The sequence below is a fragment of the Chelonia mydas genome, chromosome 7 (genome assembly GCF_015237465.2).
Source record: "Chelonia mydas isolate rCheMyd1 chromosome 7, rCheMyd1.pri.v2, whole genome shotgun sequence".
In the NCBI taxonomy this organism is placed as follows: domain Eukaryota; kingdom Metazoa; phylum Chordata; order Testudines; family Cheloniidae; genus Chelonia; species Chelonia mydas.
This window is the reverse complement of record NC_057853.1, coordinates 121,747,326-121,772,786: the sequence shown is the minus strand read 5'-3', so window position 1 is coordinate 121,772,786 and position 25,461 is coordinate 121,747,326. Positions and strand designations below refer to the sequence as shown.

The 25,461-nt window shown below is 62.4% G+C and overlaps 1 protein-coding gene across 4 annotated transcripts in view; it reads left to right on the top strand.

Moving 5' to 3' along the window:
• LDB1 (LIM domain binding 1) overlaps positions 1 to 25,461 on the top strand; it is a 49,243-nt gene that overhangs the window by 735 nt on the left and 23,047 nt on the right. The window contains exon 1 of one of the 4 annotated variants that reach the window (XM_037904247.2): positions 24,795 to 24,932. The exons of 2 other annotated variants lie outside the window; for them this stretch is intronic. The gene's annotated coding sequence lies outside the window, so the exon portion shown is untranslated. Of the gene's footprint in view, positions 1 to 24,794; positions 24,933 to 25,461 lie in introns of those variants that run through there. One more of the 4 variants, XM_043551093.1, reaches the window with a different exon arrangement.

Genomic DNA, 25,461 nt, shown 5'->3' with positions numbered 1-25,461 from the left:
ACGGGTGTGCCCGAGTGGCGGTGGTGCCCCTTGGCCCGGCCTGGGGGGGTCTGGGCACTGTGACGGGTGTGCCCGAGTGGCGGTGGTGCCCCTTGGCCTGGCCTGGGGGGGTTGGGGCACCGTGACGGGTGTGCCCGAGTGGCGGTGGTGCCCCTTGGCGTGACCTGGGGGGGTCGGGGCACCGTGACGGGTGTGCCCGAGTGGCGGTGGTGCCCCTTGGCCCGGCCTGGGGGGGTCTGGGCACCATGACGGGTGTGCCCGAGTGGCGGTGGTGCCCCTGGGCCCGGCCTGGGGGGGTCGGGGCACCGTGACGGGTGTGCCCGAGTGGCGGTGGTGCCCCTTGGCCCGGCCTGGGGGGGTCGGGGCACCGTGACGGGTGTGCCCGAGTGGCGGTGGAGTTGGCGCCGTGAGCACCCGCCTGCTCTAACTCAGAGAGGAAACAGACGGTTGTAACCCCCTGGCTGTTAAGGGGCCGCTGGCCGCCCTTCCCTGTCCCCCGTGCAGCCCCTGGCAGCGCTCAGAGGGGCTGCCTGGGCATGGCCAGGGCACAAGCTGGGTGCAGGCAGCACCTGGGGCGAGAGCGGGTCTCCTGGAGCCGTGCAGCGGCTGCCCCATGCTGGGAGGAGCAGCAGGCCTCGGTGCCCCTCAGGCCCTGTGCCTGGCTGCTGTGAGCTGGCCGGGGCAAGGCCCAGGGTTGGGGGGGATGTGGAGTGGCTGGGGACGCGGGCAGTGCTGGTTCAGGCATGTGGGGGCGCCGGGGAGCGGGTGAGATGTTGCTTATTCCTTTCCTTCCCGTTCCCTCACTCCCTTCCTCTGCCCCGTCTGTCCAAAGCCATTTGGGGACCTGCAGGGCACAGCAGACTGTGGGGAGAGTGCACTGACGGGTTAGGGCCATTGTGGGGTCTGGCTGGCAGGGCCAGCGGGCAGTGAGGGGGGAGTGGGGTCTGGCTGGCGGGCAGTGCGGGGTCTGGCGGGCAGTGCGGGGTCTGGCGGGCAGGGCTGGCGGGCACTGGCAGTGGGGGGTCTGGCTGGCAGGGCCGGCGGGCAGTGCGGGGAGCGGGGTCTGGCTGGCGGGGCTAGCGGGCACTGGCAGTGGGGGGTCTGGCTGGCGGGGCCGGCGGGCAGCGCGGGGAGCGGGGTCTGGCTGGCGGGGCCGGCGGGCAGCGCGGGGAGCGGGGTCTGGCTGGCGGGGCTGGCGGGCAGTGCGGGGAGCGGGGTCTGGCTGGCGGGGCCGGCGGGCAGTGCGGGGAGCGGGGTCTGGCTGGCGGGGCCGGCGGGCAGTGCGGGGAGCGGGGTCTGGCTGGCGGGGCCGGCGGGCAGTGCGGGGAGCGGGGTCTGGCTGGCGGGGCTGGCGGGCAGTGCGGGGAGCGGGGTCTGGCTGGCGGGGCTGGCGGGCAGTGCGGGGAGCGGGGTCTGGCTGGCGGGGCTAGCGGGCACTGGCAGTGGGGGGTCTGGCTGGCAGGGCCGGCGGGCAGTGCGGGGAGCGGGGTCTGGCTGGCAGGGCCGGCGGGCAGTGTGGGGAGTGGGGTCTGGCTGGCAGGGCTAGTGGGCACTGGCAGTGGGGGGTCTGGCTGGCAGGGCCGGCGGGCAGTGCGGTGAGCGGGGTCTGGCTGACAGGGCTAGTGGGCACTGGCAGTGGGGGGTCTGGCTGGCAGGGCCGGCGGGCAGTGTGGGGTGCGGGGTCTGGCTGGCAGGGCGGTGGGCAGTGGGGGGAGCGGGGGCAGTCACCCTGCCTCCCAAGCCCGGCATACCCCTGCCATCAGGTGGTGAGGCCCTTCCTCATGTGGGGCATTAGCTGATGCCCCCTGAGCCTGGCCTGAAAACTCTTGGCTTTGATGTGCCTAGAACCTGTCTGTGAGCAGCCTTTGGCAGGGCCAGCTGGGCCTCCCGGGCATGGCCTGGGGGCTGGCTGTGGGGCTGAGCCCTCCCCAGCGCTCCCCTTCTCCCGACTGGGAAGGGTTTGGCTGGGGCTGATGCTATCATCTGTGGGTCGCATTGGAGCGGGGGCAGGGGTGGCCCGGGGGCCCAGGAGACCTGGAGTCAATCCCTGCTCTGCCACAGACACTATGTGTGACCTTGGGTGAGTCACTCAGCTCTGTGCCTCAGTTTCTCCGCCTGTCCAGTGGGGCGGGTGCAAGGAGCGTGTTGCGTGTGGCCGTGAGGTGGCCCGGGCGCGGTGTGGCTCCAGCTGCCTCCACTTCGGGCCGTGCTGTGCGTGGGGTGAGGAGCTGTGCTCAGGGGCGGGTGAGAGAGCCTGAGCACAGGGGCCTGCCCGCCCCCCACCATGGGGCCAGCCCCCCCAGCAGGGCACAGAGCAGGCTGTGCAGCCCCAGGGCCCAGCCCCCCCAGCCTGCTCCCCCTCCGTTCGGGGCAGGGGGCCCTGCGGTGCCTGCCCGGCTGCCCCTCCCCCGCACTGGTTCCAGGCGGCCCCTTCCCCCACCCGCCTCCCCCACTCCCGTGGAAGCTGCCAGAGCCAGAGCGCTGCTTCCTCGAGCAGAAAGTCACGTGAGCTCCCTGCCAGCCCGGCCAGCCTTTAAAGGGCCAGCCCCAGCCGGCGCCCTGCAGCCCCCCAGGCCGGGCACTCCCCAGCCAGCGCACGGGGCCCGCACCCCCTTCTGCCCAGGGTGCGGGGGGCCCCTCGGCCCTGAGGAGGTTCCGCCGGGCAGCGCCAACGGGCCCTACCGCCTCCTTGCTCCCGCTGCAGCCTGGGGTGGGGCACCGGCCCCCGACCCAGCTCCGCCATGAGGTTGTGTTGGGGGGCAGTGCCCGCTGCATGGCACAGTAGTGGTGACAGGCAGGGCCTTACACGGGAGTTGGGGGGCATATCCTCCCTGCTCCTCGGCCATCATATGGTGCAGAGCCCTGTGGGGTCACTGAGTCCGGCCCTTCCCCCCACCCCTTGCAAGAGCAGCCGTAATCCTCTCCTAGGGCTCCCAGAGCACCAGCCAACCAGTCCTCCCCACACATCTCCCCCTCTCTGGCTGGGGTGTGCGTGTTACTGCCCAGGGGGAACAGCCAGGAGTGGATATACATGCGTGTGTGTGCATGCGTGTGCGAGATCCGTTCCTGCCTCCCTCCCCACGCAGGGCTCGAAATGCAGGGAGAGATTTCCCCGCCAGCCGCCTCCCCCCACCCCCCGCCCTGCCTGGGCTGTTTATGGGAATATAGAACAAACAACCTCTGCCTCTGGCCGCCTGCCAGCCAGAAACATTTAATGAGCCGCTGGGCCCAGGCTGCGCTCTGGGGCTGTGTTAACTTGGAGGAGTTTCCTGCTTGGGATTGGCCATTGGGGGGTCTGCCGCTCCCCCAGCCCCGAGGAACCTCTCATCCCATGGAGGGGGCGGGGTCCATGGCCACCCCTCTCCCTCTGCTCTGTTAGGGGCGAAAAAGCAAGAGGGGGGAGGGCAGATACCCTGTCTCCTGGAGGGAGTGGTCCTGCTCGTCCCCTTCCTGCACCCCCCCATCTTGCATCAGCAATTCTGGCCCCCCACCCCTTGCCCTGCGCCCGGGTGAAAGAACTGAGCCTGGGGGCTGGTGCAATGTAACGAGCGGGGCATTGCGAGGGTCTGAGCGCTGCCCTCGGCCTGGTGGGATTGGAACAGCTCCGCTGCGTTGCACGGGGATCATAGGCCCTCTATAGCTAACGGGGGGTGGGGATTCTCCTGCAGCTCAGGTGGCGGGGGAGAGTTGCTTTGTGGGGCAGGGGGGGTGTCGGAGCTCTGTGCCCCCTGGCAGCGTGGATACCCATGTGGACAGCGGCGGGCGTTGGGTCATTGCCCCATTTCCCCTTTGTGCTGAGCCCACAGTGGGGTGAGGTTAGGGGGTGAGTGTGTGCGCAACCCCTGTGCCCCAGCAATGGAGAGACAGCAGGAGAAGGGAACAGGCCCCACCAGGGCGGTGGTGTTCCTCCCCACCCAGCATCCTGTTCGCGCTCCTGCACACCCCCCCCCCCCCGCCATTGCCTGGGGCCCTCCGGGGCCCTGCCCTTTGCTGAATTGCAGACCTGTGTGCCGGGCGGGGGGGAGTCTGGCAGCTGCCGGAGCCCGGCTGAGCTCTGACCCCTGGGGGCGGCAGTTTCCATAGCACTCCCGGCTTGTCCCTTGGTAACTGAGTCACAGGCCCCGGGGAGGGGGGCAGCGAGCAGCGTTGTCGGGCCAGGAGCCGGGTGGGGAGTAGCAGGGGCCTGGTTCTGCAAAGGGGAAGTGACTTGCTCATGCAGGGACCTAGTAGCAGAGCCAGGGAGAGAACCCAGGTGTCCTGACATGCAGGCTTCTGCTCTAACCACCAAACCCTCCTTCCTCCCACGCGCTGGGCTCCCCAGCAGCCCTAGTGCGAGTCGCTGCGGATCAGCCCCTCGGTGCCTCTTGGCCGGCCTCCTCCTCTTGCCACAGCAAAACGGAGAGCGTGGGGGTGTCTGTGGGGGGGGGGGGCTGGGGGAGCAGGTGGGGTGTCTGGGGATGTGGGGGTGTCTCTGAGGAAGGGGGTCTGGAGTGGTTTGGGGGTGCAGGTGGGGTGTGTGGGGGTTGGGGAAGCAGGCGGGGTGTGTGGGGATGTCTCTGAGGAAGGGGGGCTGGGGTGGTTTGGGGGAGCAGGTGGGGTGTCTGGGGATGTGGGGGTGTCTCTGAGGGAGAGGGCTGGGGTGGTTTGGGGGTGCAGGCAGGGTGTGTGGGGGTGTCTCTGAGGGAGGGGGGCTGGGGTGGTTTGGGGGTGCAGGTGGGGTGTCTGGGCGAGGGGGGCTGTGGGGGCATCTCCGAGGTGGCTACGCAGGAACTTGTCCAGCCTGCAGTGGGGTGTCTGTGCCGTGTGGCTCCCACGTGGCCGTATGGGTGAGCTACACACATGCCTGTGGGTCCTGCTGCTGGTACCCCAGGGGCACCCGAGCCTTGTTCCCATGGGGCCTCAAGGGCTGGGGCAGCCAAGGGGCTCTGGTTGTGGGGGCCACGAGGTTCCGCCCCCATCACACGGTGCCCAGGGCCCGATTCCCAGCGGCGCTGAGCCCCAGCTCCCGCTGACTGCAGCGAGCTCTCAGTGTCCAGCCACTCTGCGAATCAGGCCCTGGGAGCCCCCGGACTCCGCATCCGTGTCCGAAAACCCGTCAGGCAGTAACTGGCCCAGGGACACGAGGCAGGCAGCTGCCAGGCCCAGCCTCCCGGTCCTGCTCCCCGTCCGGGAAGCCCTCCAGGCTCCAGATGGCTCCCATGCAGCCCCCACGTGTCGCCAGGGACGCCGCTTTCCTCCGAGGCAGCGCTGTGGGCCCAGGCTGTGTCTGGTGTGGCGCTCTCGGGGCTCTGTGAGGAGTGGGGTGGAGCTGGCTGTGGGGGAGGGTTCAGGGCAGGGTTCGGGTGTGAGGGGGTTCCCAGCAGGGGGCGCTGTGGGGAGCAGGGCAGGGCTGGCTATCGGGGAGGGTTTCCAGCAGGGGGTGCTGTGGGGAGTGGGGCCAGGCTGGCTGTGGGGGCGGGTTCGGGGCAGTGTTGGCTATGGGGGAGGGTTCCCAGCAGGGGGTACTGTGGGGAGCGGGGCAGGGCTGGCTGTGGGGGCGGGTTCGGGGCCGGGCTGGCTATGGGGGAGGGTTCCCAGCAGGGGGTGCTGTGGGGAGCGGGGCTGGGCTGGCTGTGGGGGCGGGTTCGGGGCCGGGCTGACTATGGGGGGAGGGTTCCCAGCAGGGCGTACTGTGGGGAGGGGGGCCGGGCTGGCTGTGGGGGTGGGTTCGGGGCAGGGCTGGCTATGGGGGAGGGTTCCCAGCAGGGGGTCCTGTGGGGAGTGGGGCCGGGCTGGCTATGGGGGAGGGTTCCCAGCAGGGGGTGCTGTGGGGAGGGGGGCCGGGCTGGCTATGGGGGCGGGTTCGGGGCCGGGCTGACTATGGGGGAGGGTTCCCAGCAGGGGGTCCTGTGGGGAGTGGGGCCGGGCTGGCTATGGGGGAGGGTTCCCAGCAGGGGGTGCTGTGGGGAGGGGGGCCGGGCTGACTGTGGGGGAGGGTTCCCAGCAGGGGGTACTGTGGGGAGGGGGGCTGGGCTGGCTGTGGGGGTGGGTTCGGGGCAGGGTTGGCTATGGGGGAGGGTTCCCAGCAGCGGGTACTATGGGGAGCGGGGCACAGTGTCTGCCCCGAGTGCATGCAGCCCAGTGTTTGGCATCTGGCCAGGTGTGGGGGGTCAGTGCGGGGGCCTGGGGTTAGCCTGACACCCTGCAAAGCAGAGGACGGGCGAGCAGAGCAGTGGAGAGAGGGGCCTGTGGGTGGCACCCTGCCGAGGGGGTGACGGGAGCTACGCAGCGCTGGCACCTAGCCCCAGGCTGCAGGGTCACGTAGGTCGCCCAGCCTCTGGCAGCTGAGCACGTCCCAGCGTGAGGTGCCCCAGACATATAGGAATCACTTTTCCTACCCCTGAAATGCAGCTACCTCTGGGGTGTGCTGCAGCAGCTGTCTGACTGCGCCTGGTGCCGCCGCCCAACAGGGTAGGGCAGAAGGGAAGGAGAAGCCTTGTCCCGTGGAAACTGCAAGCGCAGGCGGAGGGCAGCTGTCCGCCTGGGTGCCTGGGGGCGGCTCTTGCTTTGTGGAAGGAGCTCTCGGCTATACGGGTGTGGACAGCGCGGGGGGTGGCAGGTGTCCCAGCCTCCTGGGGAGACGTTTTCCCCAGCCCAAGCCAGGTGGGTTCTCCGTGGCTGCGTCAAGCCGCTCCCCCACTGGGCGGGTGTCACTCCTTCCCCCAGGAACGCATTGCTCCCCAGCTGTGGGGCTTCCCCTGGGTCCCGTACACCACCGGGGGCGCTCTCCTCTGGCAGGGTGGGGCTGCTAGCAGGGAGCTGGGCAGGTGGGGCTGCCCGGCGAGGGGCAGCGGTGCACACAGACGCCAGCCAGGCGGCGAGGGTGTCTGCATCTTTCGGGGAGGGAGGGGAGGCAGCAGGCTGGGTTGGAGCCCAGGAGCTGGGGGAAGATGCCGGGCTAGGTCGTTGTGTGCTCCGTCCCTGGCGGGGCGTCCGGGCAGCGTAAGGCGCATTCCACCGCCAGGCCTGTGACTGCTCACAGCCCCCGCGTGGCTTTGCTCGGCTCCACGCTGATTCTCCGCGCCCCTGCGGGTGACACGCACATTACACTGCCCAGAGTCAAGGGTCCCCCACATCCGCGCACGAGTAAACATAAACATGTGTGTGCCTGCGGCCCCCCACAGCCGTCACAGGGCTGTACGCATTGGCCATGGGCATTTCACAGCCGTGGCAGGACAGAGCCAGATCCTCCTGCTCCAAAATGCAATTCCTGGAGACTCTCCTCTAGCAGTATAGGGCTTATGGCACACAGCCAAGCAGGTCTGGTTTGTCCCCAGTGGGGGGCAGTGCTGCACAGATATGCTGCAGTATATGTCCCCCTGTCCTGGGGTGGAGGAGTCTACTGAGGTCCCTGTACGGATGACCTGGCTTCTGCTGTGGTCAAGAAGGGTCTGTTGTCTCCAAGCCCAGCCTCTCTGTGTTGGCCCGCGGGCTGCACTTTGCCTGCCCTGTATGCTGGGCCCAGGCAGGCCTAGTGATCCGGGAGGGTCAGCGCTGGGAGGAGGCAGGGGCCCATGGCCAGGGTCCCCACTTGGTTCTAGCATTAGGGTTAGCCCACCAGGTCCCCCTGCCCAGAACCAGTGGGGCCAGCATGCGGGAGAGCTGCGGAAGGGACCCAGGGTGGCACTGGGGCAGCCCCCTGGCATGCTGCGGGGGGGTTGGAGCGTTAAAGGCTCCCTTCCCCTGCCTCTCCTGATGTCTATCAGTCTGCCTGCAGGGTGCGGCTGTGGTTTCCTGCTGCTGCTGGGGGGCTCGGGGGAGCCCCTGGTGGGAGCACAGGGTCCTGCCAGCCCCAGCTGTGCTGAGCACCGCCTGGGGTCTGCACACAGCATGCCCGAGGGGCTCCTGGTGGCGGTGGGGGGGCCTGTTATGCATACGCGACTGTACATACACACGTCCCCCCGCCTGCACACGCGACTGTACACACACACACACACACACACACACACACGGCACCCAGGACTCACAGAAACCTATCCTGTTGGCTGCAGGGTCTCTGGTGTGGGTCCCATGGGACAGTTGTCTGTGGGAAGAAGGCAGGGCTGGGCCCTGAACCCAGCTCCCTGCTGTCTCTGGGTCTTTGTCTTTCAGAACTGTGGAGTTTTCCATCACCCCCCCCCCCCACACACACACACACACTCAGCTGCTGGGCCTGGGTCAAAACAAGAGGGACCGTTAGGGAGGGTTTGATCTCCAAGTGTCACAGATGCCAGCCCCACCCCTCTGGGGCTCCGCCAGTGACCACAGATAACAGCCTGCCCCTCCTGTAATCCCGCGTTCCCAGGCCCTGGCATGGAAGGGGTGCGTCCCGCAGCCCCCAGAGCTGGGTGCAGTAATAGCAGGTAGCCGTAGTGCAGAAGGACTGGGGGGGACGGGGACACAGGGTCCCCATTTGGTTCTCGCATTAGGGTTAGCCCACCAGGTCCCCCTGCCCAGTACCAGTGGGTCCGGCGCGCGGCTGGAGAGCTGTGGAAGGGCCCTGGGTGGCACTGGGGCAGCCCCCTGGCATGCTGGGGGGGGTTGGCAGGAGAGCGTTCCCTGACCCCAAGGGGGATGGGAGGGTGGTACGCAGGGAGCTTGGAAGCTGGAGGGGTGCCAGGAGCTCAGCAGCAGAAGCTGCGAAGTGGGGGACTCTTGGCTTGTTTCACAGATGGTGATTTGTTATCTGATGGTGGCAGTGCCCAGGAGCCCAGCCAAGGCCTAGGTCCCCGCTGCGCCAGGCACTGTACAAACAGGGGACAGAGAGACAGTCCCTGCCCCAAGTGCTTAGGTGAAATGACCTGCTTTATTTCACGATCTGCCAGGGAAACGGGCTGGAAATGCCAGGGCACCCTGGCTGGGGGCTCGGCTGGCCCAGGCTCAGGGCAGAGTAGGAGCCAATGGCAGGGGGCCAAAGCAAAGCGGGGTCGAGCTCCTGGAGTCGTCCCCTGTGCACAGACCCCACTGGGGTTTGCTGGGCCCTGGATGGGGTGGGGACGAGCAACAGCCTTGATGGAGGATTCTTAGAACTGGGAACCCAATGTATTGTCCTGGGCTGGCCGGTGGGCGTAATCAGAAGTGCCCAGCTGTGTGTCATAGGCACTTCACTGCATGCAGCTCGTGGGGATTCTCCCTGAGCACAGGTGCAGGGGCTGGTGTTGTTGGAGGCTCAGCGCTCTCCCTGGCCTGCGGCTGTGAATCTTGGCGTGATCGGAGAGGGCAGTGTGGGGAGAGGTGTGCGGGCCATGTGCCTCGGAGCTCCCAGATCAGTGTGTGACGTGTCCCCCTGGGGGGTCTGATCTTCGGAAGATGAGTCTGGTGCAGCCAGACACAGGGCCTGGCTTTTTAGCTCCGGCTGTAGGGACTTGTACTTTCGGCTTTGGAGGCCCCCGTCAGTGCTGAGGTGTCGGCCGGGACGGTGCCTGTCTTGGTGTCCTGTTTGCATCTCATCGTCCCCTTGTGCTGCGGGCGCTGGTGTGAGGACTCCCTAGCGAAACTGCCCCCTGGGCAGGTGTGAGTCATGCGGGGCCGCTGGCTTCTCTGTGAGGCCCTTGGCTCAGGCTCTGCAGGGCGGGGAGCTGGCGTCACCCTTTGGACGGGGCCCAGTGCGCACTGCGACGTAGGATCAGGTTGTCTCTGAGCTGGCTGAGCGGCTCCCGGTGCAGGCCGGCTGGCCGTGCCAGGGCACTGCTGGGGGGAAGTTCCCAGCGCAGCAGTTCTCACGGGCAGCGCGCTGTTCGGAGGCAGGTCGCGTGGCACTGGATTTCCAGTGCGGCTCTCACCGCTGTAGGGTCCACCTGGCACACGTTGCTCCAAGCCTCAAAGAATCTCCTGCCGGTGCAGCAACCCGGTCCCAGCTCCAGGCTCTGTGGAAGGAGGAGAGGCCGGAGAAGCGAAGGCGAATTTGCAGGCAAAGCTCAGCAATGGTTGCAGCTGCCCACTGCACCCCACCAGCCCCGAACGCTGGCAGTGAATGGCTCCTCCCCCAAGTGCACATCACACACACACACCTCGGGGGGCTGCAGCTGGCTCTCTGATACCAGGAGTGCAGACCCCCTCCACAGGGGTCCCAGACCCAGCCTTCCCGCTGGTCCCTCGGGCGTGGGAGAGGGGTGAAGTGTGGCCCAGGCCTCAGGGCAGGCTGGGGCTCAGGAGCAAGCTAGGGGCAGTGCTAGCGGGGGCCTTGCCCCACTGGGGACTGCTGAAGGAAAACTCTGGGCCTTAGAACCATTGCAGCTTGCAGAGGGAACCGGGAACAGACATGAGTTAGTGGCTCTTAAGAGCCACCCAAGCCAGGGCCTGTGGGGTCTCTGGGGCAGCATGTTAACACTGTGGAGGGGGCCAGGGCAGGGGGGCTTTGTCCTCAAGCTTCCCCCTAGGGGGTGGGTGGCTGCCGTGGGTCCCTGGCAGAGCAGGTGTGTTCAGGAGCCCAGGGCTGGGCTAGCAGGGGGCTGTGGGTCGGGATTGAGGGGCACTGGCAGAGCTGGGGGGGGTGCTGGGCTAGCAGGGGGGGGTGCTGGGCTAGCAGGGGGCTGTGGATCAGGACGGAGGGTGATTTTGAGATCGCAGGGTCCCTGAGAAGCCTCTTGGTTTTCCCCTCCGTCAGGACACACGCTCCTTGCTGTGCTGGTTTTGCCCGCACCTGATCTCCGTGTCGCGCCTGGCCCCCTCTGTATCCTGGTTCCATTTGCTGGCTCCATCAGTGCGTTTGCTGGGACAGGTTGTGCTTGGCAGTGGCTTTAATTGTCTTTCCCCCCTTGAAACTCCAGTGAGCCCCTGGGTGTTGCGTGGCCCTGGTGTGTGGGGCTAAGGCAGGGGTTCTTAGCCCCCATGGGTCTGTGGACTACGTCTAAGGGGTCCGCAAAAGACTTAGGCTGAAAACTGATGCGACAGAACTGAACGGTAGATTTCCAGAGGGGGCCGCGCCTGCATTCGAAATGAAAAAGAAAAAGGATTGAGAACCACTGGGCTAGGGGATACTTCCCGCCCTGCAGCCCCCCCGGGCAGGGCAGAGTCTGCGGTCGGAGTGGCCGTCGGTTTGGTGGGCGCTGGCGAGGCGCTCGCGGCTGTGGCAGCAGGTTGCCTTCGGCCCAGCTGGCAGAACCGGGGCGGCTGTTCCACAGGAAGGAGGCACGTATCAGTAACCGGAAAGAAGCAGCAAAAGGAAACAGAAGCGATACATTATTGATGGAGCCGTTTGCTGCTGCTATATTGGGAGAGCAGCTTAGGAGCACTCAGCCGCCCGGCACTGAACGGGGGAGACAAGCGCATAATAAACCGTGCGGTGACTGTTCTAGGGAGACACTGCACCCGGGTTGCCCTCATGGGGGACGGAAAAGCTGATTTTAAAATCAATATTTATAGTTTATGGAGTTGACATTCTCCAGTGGTTCGAGCAGGGGTGACTGGGAGCCAGGACTCCTGGGTTCTGTCTCTGGGAGGGGAGTGGGTTAGAAAAGGGAGGGCTGAGAGCCAGGACTCCTGGGTTCTATTCCCAGCTCTGGGAGGGGAGTGGGTGGGGCAGAAGACTGGCAATCAGGTTCCTGGCTCTGCCTTTGGCCTGCAGTGTGACTCTGGGCAGAGTGATGTGCCTCAGGTTCGCCTTGTGTAGACTGGCGCTGGTGCTGTTCTCCCTGAGGGGGTGTGAGGATTAGCGGATGGTTGCTGATGGCCTGAGGGATGCTCAGGTGGAAGTTGTGCTGGGTTTGCAGGAGGCCAGGGTCTGTTCCCATCTATGTGCAGCTCCTGGGTTGACTTGACCAAAAAGCTCCCAGAGAAACCAACATAAATGAGGGGAAAACACACACACACACAGTCCCATGTGGTCCCAGGACACTGGCCCAGCCAGACCCTCTTCACACCACCTTTCTGTGCGGAGATAGCGGGAGCGGCCTGGCTGGTGAGACTAGCCTCAGGCTGGGAGAATGGCCAGAAACCAGAACGTTTCTGTAACCTGAGAAAATCCATGGGGCCGGGAGCTGTCAAACCCCAAGGTTCTGGCTGACGTGCCCGGGCCATGGTTTCTAATGTGGCCAGCTGAAATCCAGAGCCGTTAAGAGATGCAAAGACCTGCTACGGGGTGTCAAAAGACCCACCCACCACTGGGGGCTGAGCCATCCACTTCTGCAGAATCTGGCTTTTAATGTTTTAGAAACCCCCAGCGTTTGTGGCCCTGGTGTTTTGGGAGCAGCTGTCCCCGTGGGCGAGGTGCGTAACAGTGCGGCGACACCGGCTGGAGACTGCAGACAAGGGCTCCCAGCCCTGGGGCTGCTGCTCTGCCACACTGGGAGTGAAATTCACGAGGCTCCGGTCAGTTTCAGGCAGCTCTGCCAGGCCCTGTGCCCAGCAGGGAAACTGTCAGGCATCAGGTCGGTTTCACCCTGACCTCACTGCTCTGGACCCAAAGGCAGAGGCTGTGGAGGGGACGTATAGCAAAGGCTCCCTCCCCGCCCCCTTCCGCAGCAGCTGTGGGGGCCCAGGGGACAGAAGACAGACAGCAGCTGGAGTGGGGGGAGCCCAGATTTAGCAGACAGCACCTGGCTGGAGGCTGAGGGATGGAGCTGGCCCCAGGGTGAGGCGCAGCTGCTGGCAGTTCCAGCCCCTCCCCGTCCCAGCAGGAGGGATTGTTCTGAGTCTGGGGGCTTCCCCGCCCCCCCCCGTTCCTGGAGAGCGGATCGCTTTCAGCCTGATTCAGTTCCCTGGCTGGGAGTGTGGGTCTGAGAGGTTCCTTTCCCCATTTCCTCCCCTTGCTCCTACCTACATGCCCAGCCACTCCTGCAGGATGCTGGCCTGGCTCTGCATACCCTCCCCCCGGCCACGCTAGGCACACCCTGCCATGAGCCTTTCCCCGTGGCCGAGTCCCTCCGGCGGCCCAGTCACTAGCGATGTGTGTGACAGCAGCACCTCGAGCCCCGGACTGAGACTGGGGCCCTGCTGGGCCGGGTGCACCACAGACCCCCCTCTCGTCCCCCCGTGGCCGAAATCAGGGCCCCGCTGTGCCGGGTATATAATCAGAACCAGTCCTTGCCGGGAAGAGCTCAGTGTGCAAACAGCCAAAGAGGGGCGGGGGTGGGGGCGGAAGGCAGGGTCTGTCTCCCCAGAGGGTGAGCTGAGGGGACTCCCCCCAGCTACAGGGGGAGTCTCTCCATTTCTGCTGCTCTGTGCTGAGCTCCCCTGCTTTCCCCGTCTCTCTCTGTAATGTGGCGCGTGGGAGTGAATGTGACATTGCCTCTGTGGTTACACCAGAGCCTACCTCCCACCCACCGTGTGTGTGGCTCCAGCCTCTTTTGCAGCTGTCTCAGATTGCAAACTCCTCGCTGCCTGCTGTCACCCTGTCCCCAGCTTTCACCGCTGGCTGGCTCTAGGGCTGGGGTTATTTTCCCCCGGTGGATTTACTTGTCTGTTCGCTGTTTGCCAGGTCTCTCTGGATCCCCCTGGGTGATAGAATCAAAGAATTCCAGGGTTGGAAGGGACCTCAGGAGGTCACCTAGTCCCACCCCCTGCTCAAAGCATCTCTCTGTGCTCCCTGCCCTTTGCAGCTCCTCCCAGCTGGGTACCCGCTGCCCTTCGCGCTGTGCACCCGGCTGCGGGTGGTTGATGTAGACCAGGGGTAGGTAACCTATGGCACGCGGGCCAAAGCCGGCACGCGAGTGGATTTTCAGTGGCACTCACGCTGCCCGGGTGCTGGCTACCGGTCCGGGGGGCGCTGCATTTTAATTTAATTTTAAATGAAGCTTCTTAAACATTTTTAAAATCTTATTTACTTTACATACGGCGATAGTTTAGTTATATATTATATAGACTTACAGAAAGAGACCTTCTAAAAACGTTAAAATGTATGACTGGCATGCGAAACCGTAAATTAGAGTGAATAAATGACAGGTTTCAGAGTAACAGCCGTGTTAGTCTGTATTCACAAAAAGAAAAGGAGTACTTGTGGCACCTTAGAGACTAACCAATTTATCTGAGTATAAGCTTTCGTGAGCTACAGCTCACTTCATCACTTCAGCTGTAGCTCACGAAAGCTTATGCTCAAATAAATTGGTTAGTCTCTAAGGTGCCACAAGTACTCCTTTTCTTTTAGTGAATAAATGAAGACTCGGCCCACCACTTCTGAAAGGCTGCCGACCCCTGATGTAGATGGTGAATAAGCCCCGTCCTAGCAGCGATGGCTTTGGGCACCTCCCCGTCACTCACCATCCTCCAGCCATTTTCGCTCCATGTCCCAGAGTTTTGCCCTGGCCACTTGGAGTTATTTTTTCTCCCATTCAGACTCCAAGATGCGGGATCCAAAGGGCTTAATTGCAGGAGCCCCATGGGATTTGATGTCCAAGATGACTAATTTCTGTGCACATTTCTGGGTTCGCAGGCACAGCCTGGCCGCCGTGGCCTGATGATCCAGCAGGAGGTGGGATGTTTTCAGGGTGAATGATTCATTCTCCATGAGAAATACTATCTTTGTGTTCTGTCTGTGCAATGCCTGGCGTGGCCTGGGGCTCCTGGGGGCTCCGATAATACAAATAGATAATCATCATAAAAAGGCCCCATTCCCTCCTCCCAGCCTCTAGCAAAACACCTCCTCTCCCGCACCCCCATGGCCAGAAGCCAAGGGGAGTTCACGTTCCTCTTAACATTGCTGGGTGGAAATTCTCAGCTGAGAGCCCTCAGCTCTGCAGCTTGTTTCCTCTGTTGGTTTGACACAGCCTGAGTCTGTTGATCTTCAGGGCATGATGTGAAGCCATAAGTCCATCTAGCCCAGTATCCTGTCTTCCAGCAGTGGCCAATGCCAGGTGCCCCCGGGGGAATGAACAGAACAGGGAGTCACCAAGTGACCCATTCCCTGTGGCCCATTCCCAGCTTCTGGCAAACAGAGGTTTCAGGACACCCAGATCATGGGGTTGCATCCCTGACCATCCTGGCTAATAGCCATTGCTGGATCTGTCCTCTGTGGACTTAACTAGTTCTTTTCTGAACCCAGTTTTACTTTTGGCCTTCGCAACATCCCCTGGCAACGAATTCCACAGGCTGACTGTGCGTTGTGTGAAGAATTTCCTTGGGTTTGTTTTCAACCTACTGCCTATTACTTCCATTAAGTGCCCCTGGTTCGTGTGTTATGTGAAGGGGTAAATAACACTTCCCTGTTCACTTTCTCCACATCAGTCATGATTTTACAGACCTCCCTCATATCCCCCCTTAGTCGTCTCTTTTTCTAAACAGTCCCAGATGTTTTAATCTCTCATATGGAAGCTGTTCTATACCCTTCATCATTTTTGTTGTCCTTCTCTGTACTTTTTCCAATTCTAATATATCTTTTTTTGAGATAGGGCGACCAGAACTGCATGCAGTGTTCACGGTATGGATGTACCATGGATTTATATAGTGGCATTATGGTATTTTCTGTCTTATCTATCCCTTTCCTAATGGTTCCAATGTTCTGTTAGCTTTCTTGACTGCTGCTGCACATTGAGTGGATGTTTTCAGAGAACGATCCATGACGACTCCGAGGTCTTTTTCTTGAGCTAATTTAGACCCCATCATTTTGTATGCGTAATTGGTATTGTTTTCCAGTGTGCATTACTTTGCACTTATCAACGCTGAATTTCATCCGCCATTTTGCTGCCCAGTCACCCAGTTTTGAGAGATCCTTTTGTAGCTCTTTGCAGTCTGCCTGGGACTTAACTATCTTGAGTAATTTTGTATCATCTGCAAACTTTGCCCCCTCCCGGCTTACCCCTTTTCCCCAATTGTTTATGAACATGATGAACAGTGCTGGTCCCAGTACAGATCCTTGGGGGACCCCGCTACTTACCTCTCTCCACTGAGAAACGTGTTTATTCCAACCCTTTGACCAGTCACTGATCCATGAGAGGGACCTTCCCTCTTATCCCATGACCGCTTACTTAGCTTAAGAGCCTTTGGTGAGGGACCTTGCCAAAGACTTTCTGAAAATCTAAGTACACTATGTCCACTGGATGCCCCTTGTCCACGTGCTTGTTGACACTCTCCAAGAATTCTGGCAGCTTGGTGAGCCCAATGAGCTTTGCCTGCCGGGGTGGCTTGCAGCGACCTGTTTGTCTAGGTGCATTATGTGATCCCAGGCCCTGCAGTATCTGAGCCCCCTCCCGACGGAGCAATCGCTCTTTGCTCAGAGGAGTCATGGGGATAGTTAGATTTTTTTAACATGAATGAGAGTGAGGTTTGTGTGTTGTATGTCCGTGTGTGCCTGTGCCATGTGTTGTGTGCCTCTGCGGGGTGTGTGTGCGTGTGAAGAATCTCAGTCCCAGCTCTGAGCGTCATGAGGCCCAGTCTCTCCTCTCTCTTGTGGCAGTGAGTTCCATAGTCCCCGCTGCCTGGGACAGTTCTGTCTCCCACGCTCACGAACCTTTCCTGACAGTTGATGGTGTCACTGGTCCGGTGGGGGACAGCTGTGGCAGGAGTTGTGCGCACACAGCGCGGGAGGACGGGGCGTCTCAGCAGAGCCAGGGCCTGCCCTGTGGAGACTTTGAATACCAGACACCTTGCGCTGGGTGCTGGGGAGCTGTGCAGCGAGGGAGCCCTGGGATGCTGGGCAGTACGGTGCTGAACCCTGTCCCGGCTGGCGCTTGCCCCGGGCCCGTGGCAGCTTCGTTCCTAGGCTGATTGATCCTGGTGGTGGCAGACGGGCTGGTCACTGTGAGTGGGTCTGTGCCTGGCTGCAGGGGGCATGTACTCCTGGCCAGTCCCAGTGGAAGGGGCGTTTTGGTGCTGGGGGCTGGTGGAATGATTGGGGGGTGGGGCCGAATTCTCTAGTTCAGCCAAAGGAGTTTCGTGATGGGAATGTGCTGGGACTCGATCGATAAATCCCAGGCCTGTGTTTAGAGACGAGGCAGGGAAAGCAACCGTCAGGCACTGATGGAGCGTAATGCTCTGGGGGGGGTATTTTCCCGTATTAATTTACTTGCCTTAATGGCTGCAGGGGACTGCTGGGAATCCAAAGTCTCAGGCTTTGGACTAGCTGGTGTCCCTGGAGTCCCAGGCTGAGCTCTCCACCAGGCTCCCTCACTTTCCCCGCCCCGTACAGCAAGGACGCAAGGCCTTTGATTGCTGTATTCCACTGCGGGGCAGAGGCCGGGGCTCGGCTCCGTCTGTGCAGCTCCCCGCCCGAGGGGGCCCCTTCGGCCCCACACACCAGAGACCCGGTGCTCCAACCCCTGTGGCCAGTCATGAGCCACCAGCTCTTAGCCTTGCAGGAGCTGGCCAGGGGGCTGGGACGGAGTCACACTCAGCTGGCGTTACACAGTGGTCGGCTACTCACATTCCAGCACAAGGACTGTGCCTGGTGCAGGCTGGTGCCCGGGGTTTTGCTGTGTGGGTCAAGACCTTATAATCCAAACCCCTGTCTGCTCTACCTGGGGCTGGAAGATCAGAATATCCCCACTTTTCCTTGATCAGAATATCCCCACTCATGCAGCCTGCTGGTGGCAGCTGCTTGCTGTGCTTCACCCCAGAGGTGGCTGCATTTCAGCAGTGCTGCGTGTGTAGAGATTGTGAAGGGCTTCAGCCTGAGAAGTGTCATATACGTGTGATAGGTGGTTACTCCCTGTGAGATGAGCCCTGAGCGAGGTGTGAGGGGGGCCCCCCATACTGTATGGGTCGTGGCCCATTGGAGGGGCAAGAGGGCTAGCTGCAGGGGAATGGGCCAGCTCCTAGGTGGGTGTCCATACTCCCCCTCACTGGCCCCCCTGGGGTCTGCTGGATGGAAGTTTGTTCTCCACTCCCTGGCCCCGGGGCTGTCCCCAGGGCGGGGGCTCTGCAGCGCGACAGCTGCCGGGCTGCCCTGTCCCCTCGGGAAGGCTGGCTCACATCTAGCTCAGGCCAGCAGTGAAGTGTGGGCCACGGTTGTAGCCTGGGAACTCAGCCCTGCCCTGGTGGTGGCAGCTGCCGTGATCTGTGCGTGCAACATGGCTGGTTGTGTGTGAGGGGAGAGGGTGTTGCGTGCAGGGGATGTGTCCAGCTCCTCCTGGGGGATCCGGGGCTGGAATAGCGGGGGGCTGCAGGGCAGGACCTGGACAGAGCTGGCTTTGCTCTGCCTGGCAGGGTGCAGCAGAACAGAGGTCAGGGGGCTGGCAGGACTCCATTGGACGAGGGGGATCCCCTGCTGCTGGGGGCAGCCCCCTCAGGTCCGGCTGTGAGGGGGAGCAGCCCCCTGGGAACGAGTGCCACCCAGGATTCCTTGGGCTTGAAGACACAGGCTGCGCCAGACAACAGGGTCAGATTTTGTAATCCGCCACCTGACCTGTGGCCCCAGTGAGTCCGAGCCTGGGGGCCTGCCTGCCTCGGGGGGCCGCTGTTGTGCACTGGAGCCCTGTGTCTCAGGCTCTCCGTTCCCTGCCCAGCAGTGCCAGAGAGATGCTGCTAGCTGGCTGGCGGAGCCGGGCCCCGTGTGCAGTGAGTTTGGTGGATCTCAGCTCAATTCCTACCAGATCACAAGAACCCCGCGTCTGAGGCTGCCTGAGTCCTTGGCTGGCTGCTCGCTGGCAAGGCCAAGGAGACCCCACAAGAGCAGGGCCCTTCTGGGACAGGGCTGGGCAGCGGTGGAGATACGCGGAGGCATTCGCTTCCCAGGGCTGTTACACCCTGGCCTTGGGATTGGAAACAGGCGGGAGTCCCCCCAGCCACCCTCGGTGCCTCTGATCTCCCACCTGACGTGTTCAATTGGGCCTGCCCTGGGCCGGCGCATGCGACAGGCCCCTGCCAGCTGCTGCCTATCTCACAGCCCAAGACCCTGCCTGCAGCACGGGGCCTGGGTGCCACTTGGGCTGCTCAGTAGCCATAAGCCCCGCACTGCCGGCTCGGAGACCCTTCTCCCCTCCCCCCGCACACCCAGAACGCACGGGGCAGAGTCAGTTTGTGGAGGGACCTGGGGGACGGCAGACAGAAATGGGATCAGGGCCCCAGAGATGTGGGAATTCAGGGTGAAGGGGCCCTGCTGGGCTGCACCCTGTAAATGCAAGAAGGGGCCCCAGTGCCTCAGGAGGGAGGGAATGGACCTGCCCCTCCCCAGCTGCATCCCAGCCTTCCCTCTCCAGCCAGCACCTATTTAATTATTAACTCCGCTATAACCATAAACAGCTGGGGCTGCTGCAGCCACGTGGACCCGCTGTCGTCAGAGTGGGGCAGGACCACGTGAGCTGCCCGCTGAGCCTTTGGGGGAATCACAGGGATGTCCTCTCTCTGGGTGTCCTGGGGTACCGGCCTTCAAGCGCTCGGTGTGCGAACACTCACGCGTGTGCCGTGCACGTCTCTGCGCCATGTGACTGTCACGCGGGCGCTGGAATATCTGGTGCCCTGCTGGATCTTATAAGGGGGAAAATTGCCCAATTTTGCAGTATTTGAAAATACAACAGCAGCCAAGCTGCGGGTGAGCTCAGGTGTCTGCGTCGGCATCCCCACTTAGCACAAAGAGCATTTAAACACACGGGGATGAACACACACACGTTTCATTTCAGGCACCATCTGAACGTGTTCGAATACTTATCTGCCTTCCCCTACCCATTGTTGTTACTATGTATGTGTGCTGTGGAAGTGTGTAGCTGCGAAGATCAGGGCCCTAGTGTGCTGGGCATCGCACAGATGCAGAGATAGAGAGAGACAGGCCCTGCCCTAAGAAGCTTGCTAGCTAAATAGGCAACGTAGACAAAGGGTGGGGGCAGAGGGGAAACTGAGGCACAGAGTGGGGAAGCGACTTGGCCAGGGTCACCCAGCAGGGCGGTGGCAAAGTCAGGAACAGGAGCCAGGTCTCTTCAGCCGCAGGCTAGAGCTTTGTCCGCTGGGCCGTGCTGCATTTCTGTAGCTTTCGGTGCCCAGGTCCGTCGGTCGCTTGGTGCGTGGGCGCTGCAGCAGACCTGATTGACGTGTAACAGCCCTTTTGGTCTGTTGGCGGCAGTGTGTGGTTTTACACACGTGTGCACTTCTACCTGCACACACACCGGTGCACGCAGAGGCAGCTGGTCTGAGCGGCAGAGCCTTGAGTTGCCTGCAGGGGGCCTGGCGAGCTGCGGCAGGGCCGAAGGAGTGGTACATCGTCCTGATTTATATGCTGTGCACCAGGTAGACGGTGGCTGGCCATGCCTGGCGTACGGAGGGCACAGAAGACCAGGCACAGCCTCGGAGCATGGGCATGCGGGGGCTGCCAGCTTCCCAAAGGGGGGGACCAGCAGGGTGAGGGCAGGGCCACATGGGTCCCCCCTGCCCTGGCTGGGGTCTGCTGGAAGATGGCATGCTCCAGCCCCCTGCAGGGAGTTCCCCATGCTGACTCTGCTTATTGGCTTGCTCCAGCGCAGGAAGGCTCGGCATGGGGTTTCCCCCACCTGGGGCTCAGTGGGATGGTTACGGGGTGGCTGTGCCAGAGGGGTGGTCCTGGATGGCCCCTAGGAGAGGGGTTAGCCCTGTCGCGGCTGACCTTGGGGCCCTGATCCCATGTGAGGAGTCTCACTTGCTTAGTGGGAGTGGGCCTTGTGGCTACGTCTACACTGCCGTGAAACCCCCATGGCTGGCCTGACTCCGGCTGGCGGGGTCTAAACAGCTGTGTAGACATCTGGTATCGGGCTGGAGCCTGAGCTGTGGTACCCTCTCCCCTCGCAGGGTCCCAGTTATGCAGCCCCACTGCCCAATCCCTGCGAACTCAAGTCAGCTGGCCTGGCTGGCCACGGGGGGTTAATTGCAGTGCAGCCAGAGACAGGATGGTGAGGATGCATCGAGCACCCCAACCTGCCCCGTGGGCTTAGCTGTGCGTCTCCTGTGGGTACCACAGCAGAGATGTGTTACTTGCCGGGGCAGCAGGTCGGAGCTGCGTCCGCAGGCATGGGATCACGTGGTGTTCTGCGCCTGCCTCAGGGCGGGGAGGAACATGAGTGGACAGAGAAGTGTGAGGTGCCGCAGCATGCTGGCGCGCGTGTGTGTTTGTGTGTGTGCTCGCACGTGTGCGTGGCACAGGACCGTATACCCACGTGCAGGCCTAGGTGAAGGGGGAAGATATTGTTGGCGGGGGGGCTGAATAAAACATGATAGCTCCTGGGGAGGGTGTAGAGAGGGAGCCTGCCCCACGCCCACTGCCCCATGGTGTAAGTGCTGGGGTCCCTCACTGCTGCCTCCCTGCGAAAGAGAAGGGACCCCGTTTGCTTCCTACGGGAGTGCCACCCGTTACCGTTCCTGAAAGGACAAGGTGCCCCGATGCTGCCGCCCCAGCCTCTCGGGGGAGGAGGGGCCCTATTGCCCACAGTTCAGAAGGATGGTGGGGTCAGGGCTGAGCATGGGGGGTGTTCTGGCCCCAGGCGTGGATCTCCGGCTATGCAGACTCATGTTTCGGGTCCGGAGGGCCTTGGTGTCAGCCCAGCTGGTGGCCATGACATAACACATGGAGCCGGGTGAAGCTGATAACATCAGGGCGTGTGTGTGCAACAGCAGGATTGTTGGTGTGCGATAGGGGGTTTGTTTGTGCACGTGCTTTCCACTGGAGGGTTGCTGTCTCCTACCACCTGCATTGCACGACGGGGACAACACTTCAGTGCTGCAGTGCTGGGCGCGCCGGAAGTACCGTAGACAGACAGATGTGGTAACAGCCTCCCGCTGTGCTGGCTCCCCCCCTCCGCGAAGCAGCGGCAGTACAGATGTGGGGAGTTGGGGGGGCGGGGGGGAGAGACTCAGAACAGTACATGTGACGTTAGCAAGACACATGCTAAACCCCAAGGATGGCATGTTCTCCTGCCCACACCTCACCCGTCTGGGCTGCCAGCTCCGTGGGGCAGGGACCTGGCTGCCTAGACTGTAAACCGCCTGGCTCGGCATGGCCCTGGGCGAGGCTGAGAGCCCGGGATGGGGTCTCACGGTACCACATGCCAGAATGCTGTACTGCACGCAGAGCTCCCGCTCGCTGAGCCCCATCCCCGGCGTCATGACCCAGCCCAGCACTGGGGTGGCTGAAAAATTTCCATTCAAATGTTTGTTTTTGAAACAAAATTGGCTTCTTGACCAAATGGAGATTTTCATGAAAACTCCCATTGCAAAAAAAAGGGGGGGGCAAAGGGGGATGTTTGCAAGAAACTGGAAATATTTGGGGTTTTAGAAACTGAAAACCAACTTTATAAAATTTCAAATTGGAAAAAAAGGTGATTTCTGGTTGCGGAAAGCAGGAAAAGATGCAGTTTTCTGATGAAAACCTGAAAAAATCTAAGGCAAAAAGTGAACTAATAAAAAAATTGTAATTTTCTACGGGGGGAAGAACCCACCACCCTTTCCCGGCCAGCTGCGCTTAGTGTGCAGCTGTCTTCACCACACTGACTCGCTCCCCTGCCTCGCCCAGCCCGGCTGCAGGCATGTCACCGCGGGGGCGGGAGTCTCTTATCGCCCCGGAGCAGCAGTTCCCAGGCCTGGCTTGTATCAGTTGGCTGCCGCGCACGGTGCGGGGGTCCTGAGCTCTGCCGCCATGGACAGTGGCTTCTCTTTAATATGTGCAGGCAGCTAGACGCATTTAGTTGCTGCATTTCTGTCCCCCGTCCCCGTCCCCGTTCTCCGCTCCCGCTCTCCATTCAGTGCTTGGCCCCACTCCTGCACAGGGCGCGATGGGAGAGGTGCCCCAGAATACCCCAGCGCAGCCATGGTTGGCAGGTGTGCTGGGTGGGACGGCGGCTTTGTCAGAAATAGGTTTGCTGCGGGGACGGGTTATACTGGTGCAAGGACAAACGAAACCACTGGCCACTTCATGCAGCCGGTGTCCCTGCTTAGTGCAAACGCCCAGAGAAATGAGGAGTCATGTTGTGATGTGAGAACCTTAGTTGTCCTTTTTTAGAAGTAAGTTCCTAGCCCTCCTGGTTGCAGAGAAGAGCTTGTAATAAAGACCCCTAAATGCTCAGAACCTCGAAGGCAAATAAAAGACGCAAAACATGTTACTTCTAAAATAATGATTTCTAAGCTAATATCATGATTTTTAGTGCCGGAGTTGATTTTTTTTAAATGCCCAGGGGCTGGCTGTGTCTGTTTGTTTTCCAGAGCAGCCCGGTATGAATGGCTCTTCCATTTAGTTGAGGGGAAAAGAAGAGAGAACAAAAGCCAAGTCTCCAGGAGAGAGCATAGTGTGTGCATCTCCTCTGGATCATACCACATCTGCCCTGCCTCACAAAATGGCAGCTGCTTCTAACCGTGTAAAACTGCCACGTGCAACCAAACTGACTTGGCTGACACAAAATAGGGTTAGGAAGTGAACGGGGCGGTTCCTTTGGAGACTGCTCTTTCCTAGCGCTGCATCTCTGCAGCCCAGCCGCTCCTGCCCCTCTTGGCGTGTGGAGCGGGACAGAAGCGGGGGCAGCTGCAGGAGCAGGATGGAGAGGGGAAGGGATCAGCATGGTCCACTCGTCTGAGCTCCTGCACAGAGCAGGAAATTCAGGTTCATGAGTGGGTCTTCCAGGGACCAACAGCGATGGGTCGGGCCCATGAGCCTGCACAAGGTGGGGAGCCCAAGCTTGTTCCCGGCTTGTCACTCTTGTTATAACCACCCGGCCTGGACATCCCTGTGCCTGGGGGAGTCCGGCTCTGAATTTCACAGCCCAGACCCCTCCTGTGTTAAAAATCCACAGATTAAAGGGGCTACTCCTCTCCCACCCCCGATCCTTCCATCAGCCTTGGCACCAGCTTTGTCCCAGAGCTCCAGGCAGCATGTGCCGGTTAGTATGTGATCAGATTGATTGTTATTTTCTCAAGGCCTTTTCTATTCAATTCCCAAACCACCCGCATCTCAGAAAAGCCTCTGAAAGCCCTTACTTTATTTATTTATTTTTTATTTAAAGGCGACTGCTTTGGTTTTATAGCAGTTGAGGGGCGGTGGGCGCGAGCCATGAAGCCAGACCCTCCTTTCATGCAGCCCCCTATGCATGGTGCGCCCTCCCTGGGCCCATACACCAGGCTCCTGCCTTCTCCTCCTGAAGACCCACTTTCCCTGTGATTCTAGTTATGCCCGGCCTGCTCCCTGCTCCTCTCCCCTTCGGGCTGGGCAGCAAACCGGTTTTGTACCGATTTAAACAGATACCCTTACATGGGTGCCACTCCCCGGCCCCTGGGGATGCAGGCACAGCCGTATGACAGGGCAGCTCATTTCCACCTGGAGGGGAAGCACCTGGCACATCACTGGGGCTACCCGAAACAGAGGATCCTTGGAATTTCCCAGTCTGAGCCCCGGCTGGCCCCGGCTTGAGTTCAGCAGGATCCGTGGCTCCCAGGCCCGAACCTGGCCGAGTCTGCGTGCGGCTGAAAGCCCGAGCTCCTGGAGGCAGGGGACTTGGGGGAGACCCTCGGCGGGCCTTGAAAGAGAAGCGAGCAAGGAAGGTCCCGGCCCTGCGAGTTGCGCTGCCCCGCGGCTCGGGACTGGTAACCCCGGTTCCTGATTTTGGAAAACCCTTGTGATGTTTTTTTCGGGGAGGGGGTCAGCCAGCCAGCCGCCTGCTCGGGGCCGCGCCGCACCTGCCCGGCCGGAGCCCCCGCGGCGAGGGCGTCGGGGCGGGTCCGTGCCCGGGGGCCCCCGCCCCGGGGCGGGCTCTGCCCTTTGTCTCCCCGTGCGGCGCGGGGGAGGCGGGGCGGCGGCGGGGCCGGGCTGGGGCTGGGGCTGGGGCTGCGTGTGCGAGCTCGGGGGCGGCTCCATCCCCCCGCCGAGGGCCTGGCGGGCGAGCCGCGCCGCAGCCATTGTTCCGGGGCAGGCTCCGAACAAAGGAAGGGGCCGCTCGGCGCGGCGCCCCACGCGGCCGGCCCCACTCGCGCCCGCGGCCCCCCGTGGGCAGCCCGGCGGCGGCGCGGGCCCCTGGGCCGCCGATGGGCCCGGGGCCGGGGCGCGCTGCGTGTCTGCCCGGCGCCTCGGCTCGCCCGCGGCGGGAGCCCGGCTCTTCTCCCGGGTAAGTGGGGCCGGGCCCGCGGGGGGTGCGGCCACGTGCGGCCTTTGGGGAGCCCGAGCCGGGCAGAAGGGGCCGGGGGCGCCCCCCCACCCGGGGAACCCCTCCGCGGCGCGGATCCGCCGCTAGGTCGGCGGGGGGGGGTCCATGTGCCGGGGACCCCCCCCCCCGCACGTCCCCACCTGCTCCGTGTTCTGGGCCCCGGGACCCCTCCCCCCCCCCCCGTCAGTTCTGCAAAGTTTGGCGGTGGGACAATGGCTGTTGTCTGGGGTTTCTGTGCGCTGAGCCCCCTGCCTGGGCCGGGGGGCGGCATCCAGGGCTCCCTCCCCCGTCTTTGTGTTTATGGTTTAAATTCGGGAGTGAATTTTAGGGCTCAGGGGAGAGGGACTGACAGCAGCCCCCCGGCCCGGTGTGGGGACAAGGGCTGTCCCGCTCTGCCCCCATCTGCTGTACCCCCGGCTGCTATCCCACGCCCGTACCCCGCCGGGCCCTTTCCTCCTGGCCAGCTGCCCCCTTTGCTACTCCACTCCCG